The 7,702-nt window shown below is 37.7% G+C and overlaps 1 long non-coding RNA gene across 1 annotated transcript in view; it reads left to right on the top strand.

Annotated features, from left to right (window-relative positions):
- LOC109377491 (uncharacterized) overlaps nt 1-6,917 on the top strand; it is a 58,147-nt gene extending 51,230 nt beyond the window's left edge. Inside the window, exon 4 of the long non-coding RNA XR_002122886.1 lies at nt 6,831-6,917. This is a non-coding gene — a long non-coding RNA (uncharacterized LOC109377491). The remainder of the gene's footprint in view (nt 1-6,830) is intronic.
- The last annotated feature ends 785 nt before the right edge of the window (nt 6,918-7,702 follow it).

The following is a 7,702-nucleotide window of genomic DNA, read 5'->3' on the forward strand; positions in this document are numbered from 1 at the left end:
CATGGGAAGTCAAAAAATGTCTGGCCTTTAAAAGTGCCTCTTCTCTCCATCTATAGTATCTCATGATACACAAAATAAGTTAGAAACATATATTTTTTAATATTTATATTTATGATGGTTCCTAAATATGATAAAATTAATTCCAGGGTTAATACAGATCCAGTTGATATCATAGCCCAGACTTGACTTTATAGTTTGGGATTTTTATGGAAAATTTAGGGGAAAGCCTTAATCTCCTATTCTGCCATAGAATGTTTCCCTTTTTATAGGAAAAGAGAATATTTTTTTTAATTACAGGCATTTTTTTATGTAAAATCTGTATAAGTTTGCACTGAGAAATGTTGAATATTATGTATGTATCTCCTGGCTTTGAATTTTTAGTTCAGGAATCCCATGATTACTCTATCTAAACCTATTTGGGAAAATATCTATTTCTCTGTTGGAGAAATTACTTAGGGCCTTACAATAAACAACAGTATAGCAATGTATAAATTTTACCACTTGTTTCACCTCTGTGTGCTTAGACTGTGGACAAGTTATAGAAATAGAGTAGCACATCCATCCTCTCCCCACTTTGCCTCAACATATCAAAACAGCAACAACTTGGGACATAAGGCTATGTGGACCACTGGATTTGCCACTGTCAGGAGAGAGTCAGGAATATCAGCTGACTATGGTTCACACATTCTTGTTAATAGGGAATACAAAGGACTATAAATCCGTTAACTGTTTCCTATCTATTAGGGTCCTGAAATGTTTTACTCATAGCAAGTAGAAAAATCACGGTGAGGTTGGCGCCACAATGAGGAGCTGCTTTGAAACAGAAAGATTAAAATCCAAACTGTGTGTTTTTCAATAATATAATTCTGTCATTAGAAATACTCAGATAAATACAGTTGTTCACTCCGATGTTCAGGACAAAGAAAAATAAACGTGTAAATGTTAAGATTTATTCCATTTCATACCTCATCTAGCATGGTTTGTTTTCAAATTACTATTAACATGGTGTTTTTGCTAGCACTCTTTCTCCAAGAGATTAAATTATAGAGATAACACTGGTTGGATTGAATTTCCATTTTATTTTTAAGGACAGCTTCTTGGGTCTTATAATAATGGTCAAATATAGACCGAGTCTACACCAAAACAAAGCAAGCAAATGCAATCTTGGGGCTATTTGGGCTTAAATTATTTTTTTTTTCTGTTTCAATCACCTGAAAACTCTAGCCAAGAGGAGAATCTTACTAAGATCTGAGTTATCTCTTATTTGATCAGGTCATTTCAAATATCCATTTCATTGTAAGTATTTAGGCACAAGTTTTGTTTACATGTACGTGACAATACCTAGGACATTGTTAAAATATTAAATTAGCTGGGTTTACATCACAACCTAGTTGATTCAATTTCTTGTTTTGCTAAATTTAACCAAAACCAAACTGAAAAACAAGCATGTCTAGAGTAGCTTTTTCTTTTCTCAGAAAATTTGACTATTATTTTCATGAAATTGCAGAAACTTGCAATATGCTTTCACATCTAATTCCCTCATTTCAAAAATGAGCAAAGGTTATTTATAGACATATTTTTGATAGATACCTCACAAATAAAACTCACCTTTAAATTATGAGGTAAAATGTGAAATTAATAGATGAAAATGACATTTTAAGAGGTTCTCTTCTTCAAATACCATCATAAGAATCAAACCAATTTGAAAATAGCAAATGCCTTTCACTATCCTAAAGACGGATATTTTGGATAGCCTTTTTATGCTCTTGATTGGTACAGCAAAGATTACTGAGGACTATGGAATAGTGATATACTGAATTATAATCACTTTTACCATTTTTTTCCAGCTTTATTGAGGTATAATTGACAAATAAAAATTGTATGTATTTAGGATTTACAACATGATGATATACGAGGTCAGACAATTAAGTTCACAAATTGATCTTAAAAAAAGTGCTACATGCCTCATTGCTGAATATCACTACGGTCACTTTCAAAATATTCCCCTTGGGAAGCTATGCAATGACACTTGTGCCTAGTCTACCCTTCAAAGCAATTGTAGAACTCTTTTACTGGAATGGCCATCAGAGCTGTCATTGTATTACCCTTGATGTCGTAAATGTCATCAAAATGTCTTCCTTTCAATATTTTCTTTATCATTGGGTAAAGAAAGAAGTCATTGGGGGCCAGATCAGGTGGGTAGTGAAGGTGTTCCAATACAGTTATTTGTTGACTGGCTAAAAACTCCCTCATAGATAGTGCCATGTGAGCTGGTGCATTGTCATGATGCAAGAGCCATGAATTGTTGGCGAAAAGTTCAGGTTGTCTAACTTTTTCATGCAGCCTTTTCAGCACTTCCAAATAGTAAACTTGGTTAACTGTTTGTCCAGTTGGTACAAATTCATAATGAATAAGCCCTCTGATATAAAAAAAATGTTAGCAACATCGTTGCAACAAGTTTGGGAACTTAATTGTCCGACTTCGTATGTATGCACTGTGAAATGATCAGTATAATCAAGTTAATTAACGTGTCCATCACCTCACATAGTTACCTTTGTGTGTGTGTGGTGAAAATACTTTTAAGATCTACTTCTTAGAAAATTTTAAGTAAACAATGCAGTATTATTAACTATAATCACCATGCTGTACACTAGATTCCCAGAGCTTACTCATCTTATAACTGAAAGTTTATACCCTTTGACCAGCATTCCCTCATTTTCTCAACCCTCCGGCCCTTGGCAACCAAGGTTCTATTTTCTGGTTCTGTAAGTTCAACTTTTTTAGATTCCACATATAAGTGATATCAAACAGTATTTGTCTTTCTGTGTCTGGCTTATTTCACTCAGCATAATGTCTTCCATGTTCATCGTGTTGTTGCAAATGACAAGATTTCCTTCTTTCTTATGAACGAGTAATATTCCTCTGTGTGTGTGTGTGTGTGTGTGTGTGTGTGTGTGTGTAATTTTCTTCATCCACTTATCTGTCGATGGACACTTAGGTTGTTTCTATATCTTGGCGATTGTGAATCATGCTGCAATGAACAGGGCGAGGGGTACAGATATCCTTTTGAGCTTCTGATTTCATTTCCTTCAGATTATGTACATAGAAGTAGGATTGCTGGATCATGTGGTAGTTGCATTTCAAAATTTTTTAGGAATCTCCATGTTGATGTCTAAAATTGCTTTGTTTCTGGGTATGTGAGTATTTTGTCTCAATAAAATTTTAAGAGGAAAATATCAATACAATTTACATTAAAATATTTTTCCAGAGTGCTATATGTTAGTAAATCTACCAAAATCCATGTACTTGTTAAGAACTATTACTTGAGTATCTACTAGCAACCAGGAACTATTCTAGGTGATAGAAATGCAATGGTGAACCAGGCAGACATGGCGGCTGCTCTCACAGAATAAGAGAAACAGACATAAAAGCTATCAACTGAAAAAAAACCTTTATAAATTATGGAAATGCTATGAAAGAAATGACGAGGAATGGAGAAATAAGGGTGTGTGTAAGCAGAATGCAGCTAATCTACACATGGGAAAGCCTGTTGAGGAATGGGTATTTAAACTGAGAATTGAAGAACTAAAAGGTGTTAGCCATGTGAAAAGTGGTGTGAGTGAATGACAGAAGAACTCAGGAAAGAAACATGTGGCAGGAGCATAGTGATCAGCAAAGGGCAAGAAGGATCAGAAAGTCCTTTGAAGTCATCTGAATTTTTATTCCAAGTGCAATGGTTTTAAGGGTTAAGTAGGGAAGGGATAGGATCTGCTTCATGGTTTAAGATGATGTTTAGGGGAGGATTAGAGGTCTCAAGGGTAGAAGCAAGGGAACCCCTTGTAAGGTGGCTGCAGAAGTTCAAATGAGAGATGATATGATCAACAAATGTGGTAGCTATAGACATAGGAAGGTAGAGATATTCGTAATATACTTTAGAGGTAGATAGATTAAAACTTGAATCATGAAAACTTAACAAATTTGATGTAGTCATAAGCTGGGGTTGGCAACAAATTAGAAGAAAGTAATAACGTCTAGATACTTAAAATACTGGGTGTATGATGGAACAGTTACTGGTACCTGAGAAACCAACATTTGAGTGCAAGTAAAGCATTCTGTTCTATAAGTTGAGTTTGAAATGTTTGAAGTATTCAATTAAGAATTTATGTGGAAATAAGAATTTAGAACTAAGTGGAGTATTTAGGGCTACAAATATATATTTAGAGATTATCAATATATAGAGATTATTTGGGGGTAATTCTCCTTTCTACTGATAGTACAATCATATGTTCAGAACTAGGTACAACTCCAATAAAGCTCATGCAAATGAAGCACAAAGTCCTATTTCCACCCATAGCATTTGTTTCCTTCCTATTAATCTCTCTACAGTCACCCTCACCAGAGTTTTTATATTACTGAATAATACGCTGTCCACCTCACATCTTAGATCAGCAACCTAGAAGTCAGCAGCTTTCCTCACATCCCTCATCCCCAAGAAAAGCCATATCCAGGGGGCTCAGGCCACCATTCAGGCAGCCCCTGTCAAGCTTTGCAGGGTCTGTCACAGAGTCCTGGCTTTTCTTTACTATCGGGTTAAATATTTTGTCTAGTAATAAACAAGTTGTTTTTCAAAATTACATGTTTCCTATTTCCAATCAATATTTTTATCTCCTGTGTACTATTCTGAGCTGATCTAATAAAGCAATTAGTTACTTTTTGATTCTAACGAGGTAAAATATCCTCTTAAACCAGGTATCTACTTGCTCTGATCTGCGTGGTTCTAATAGTGTTACCTCTTAGAGATCACCATGATTCACCTCTAATCCTCACTCCCCAAAGCTCCCTTCCCTCCTTTAACTATTTAGCTCCTACCCACCCTTCAGGACCCAGGCGAGCATTTGCCTGCAGGAAGCCAACATGAAAGCTTACGCTTGCACTGATGCCCTTCTTCCTAAATTTTCCAGGTCCCCTGCTGAGTACTTTATTTTATTCTTGCTCCTTTTTGTTTTTCCAGATGTGTTTTCTCTCACTTCCTAGGAAGTCCTCATGATTTGAATTATGACTTAGAGCATATTATCATTTCTCTTAGACACTGCATAGCACAGTGCTAGTTATAAAAGATGTTCAACAAATGGTGGCTGAATAGAACTTGAGCTGGTGCTCGCTGGAGATATTAAGTGGAGTGATGTTTAGCCAGAAACTTCAAATTGTTGTAATTGGTGGAAATATATATTTAGGGACTGTTAAGCTTCTTGACACTTTTTCAATAAAACCATATATTTTTAGTTACTTGCTGTTTTTACAGGGACAGTTTTACACAGAATTATATAGAATAATACAAGACCAGTTGCCACAAAAAAGCACAAAACACACAGAAATGGAGATTTTTCCTTTTACTGTAGATGATGAAATTGTACTACCAAGTACAGAGTTGTCATGGAATTGCCTAAAAGATAAACTTCCATTATATCATTGCTTTTGTTTCTATTGGCAATTATCTTCCTAATTTCTGAGTACTTATCGAGTTCAACAATTAGTCCAAACATTTTAGAATTATTAATTTTATCTTAATTCTAGCCATTTTCCCTCTTGCACTTAGATGCCAATTTAACAAATAGAATATCATATCAACAAAAACTCCACTTGCTCCAGGAGATTTATTTAGAATAGCAATTCACAATGACAAGGATATTACACAATAAATTCATATGGCTTACCCACTAAACAGATTAATATAGAGTCTCAGATTGTTTAAATAGATAGTATGTGATTATTATTTAGTTCAAAAGAATTCGCTAACACCCATCACATGATAATTTGGTAGATGCACTGGGGAAGGCACTAGAAATACAAAAAATGAGTAAAATATGTTATCAGCACTCAGGATCTCAAAGGGGAAATAGATAAGCAAACAGCCATAATGTCATATTATAAGTGCCAAGAGGGGACATGTATAAATTGTAAGAGAAATCAGGGGTATGCATAGGAAGCTAACCTTGACTGGTTTGCTTCATTAGGTGAATAGGGAGAACACACATGGGAAGAACAACATGAGCAAAGGTGCAGATGGAGCCACCAGGGAGAAGCTGGTCCTTGGTTCAACATCTTTCTCTGTCCTCCCCCATCTGTACACCCTGAGAAAACAGCTCAATTTTCTCATACATATTATTTTTCTTGGCCATTCATTATAACCTAGGGATGATCGCACTGAAGATGTGGTCTAAACTGGGGACGGTGAGCCTGGAGAAGGGTCTGGTACAGGCTTTGGACATGGGCTTGACCTCATTTGGGCAGGGAATTCCGGGGTCTCAGGCATCAGACACATGCTTTAGAAGGAGGAAGCCTCCAGCCTCACAGTGAGCTTGTCCCTTGGCGTCCTGACTCCCAGCCCTTAGGGCATAATGAAGGGAAGATGAGGCAAGGGCCATCTGAAGTGCAGCATCCAACCCGAGGGCCCCCCTTTCCTAGGTTTAATGATCGCACTGGCTACAATCACCTATGTTCTCCATGCTTACAGGAAGTATCAGTGTAAATGCAGACCTCGCTCCTAAAGATATTTTTCTAGGTCCTAAACTTGGAATTATAGTATTCTTCATAATAGGATGGTTAGTAATGGTTGCCTCACTCAGATAATGAATAACGAGCAAAATTATTTAAAATAAGTGAAGAAAGTGCAGCCCTGCCAGTAGACTTAGTTTTTAAGGCATCGCTTAGTTTCCTCTTATAACTTAGTATAACTAAATGAAACAAGATTATTTTTTCTAGTTTTTAGCAACAGTGCAACACTTTTCACTATAAGTTCTGATAGTTAATATTTTTATGACCTTCTCCAGGGAAACAGTTCAGTTAACTACTGCATTAAAAAGTCACTTGTTGGGGCCGGCCGAGTGGCAAATTGGTTAAGAGTTGGCTTGGGACGCCAGCTCTGAGCAGCAGGGCCCCAGTTCAGATTCCACATGAGGGCCAGTGATGCTGCGCCCTCTACAGCTAAGATGGTGAACAACAGCATGACTTGGAGCTGGGCTGCCGTGAGTCGCCAGCAACGAGGTAGGCTGCAGCTCCTGCTGCAGTGGGCTGCCGTGAGCTACTGTGAGTGGCTGGCAGCCAGCGTGAGTGGCCAGCAGCCGGCCTGAGCTGCCATGAGCCACCGTGAGCGGCCGTCCAATGGCTGACGAGTGACTGCCTCACCCGGGAAGAGTGCAATGATAATACCAACATGGGCCAGTGAAGCGACATCCTCCACAACTAGACTGAAGAACAAAAGGACAGTAACTTGTCTGTTCCCCTTCCCCTGCTGGGAGCCGTCTCAGAGTACTGAGACCCTAGGCTGACTGCAGGTGGAGAATGGCAGGTGGCTAAAGACCCCCAAGTCCTGTGTGCTGAGAAAAAGACTACAAAACTGCTTGTTGGCTGAACAGCAAAAAGGGAACTGCTAAAATCAGTAACCCAACAATGTCCAGCTCATCTCCTGTGCCCTGGAAAAGCAGAAGCTCCTAAACCACAACCACCAGACCCTCAGATGTCACTGTCTATGGACTTATGAACTTTGAGACCTTCTACCATGGACTTATGAACTTTGGGGACTTTTCCATCATGGACTTGCTGACAGTTGCTATTTGCCTTAAGTTTCACTTTACTTAAAATATATTATTGGTGTATGCTATGTAATCATGTAACTTGTTGCCAAGACATTATCTCACCTCCA

This window comes from Hipposideros armiger, unplaced genomic scaffold, assembly GCF_001890085.2.
Source record: "Hipposideros armiger isolate ML-2016 unplaced genomic scaffold, ASM189008v1 scaffold_1420, whole genome shotgun sequence".
Taxonomy (NCBI): domain Eukaryota; kingdom Metazoa; phylum Chordata; class Mammalia; order Chiroptera; family Hipposideridae; genus Hipposideros; species Hipposideros armiger.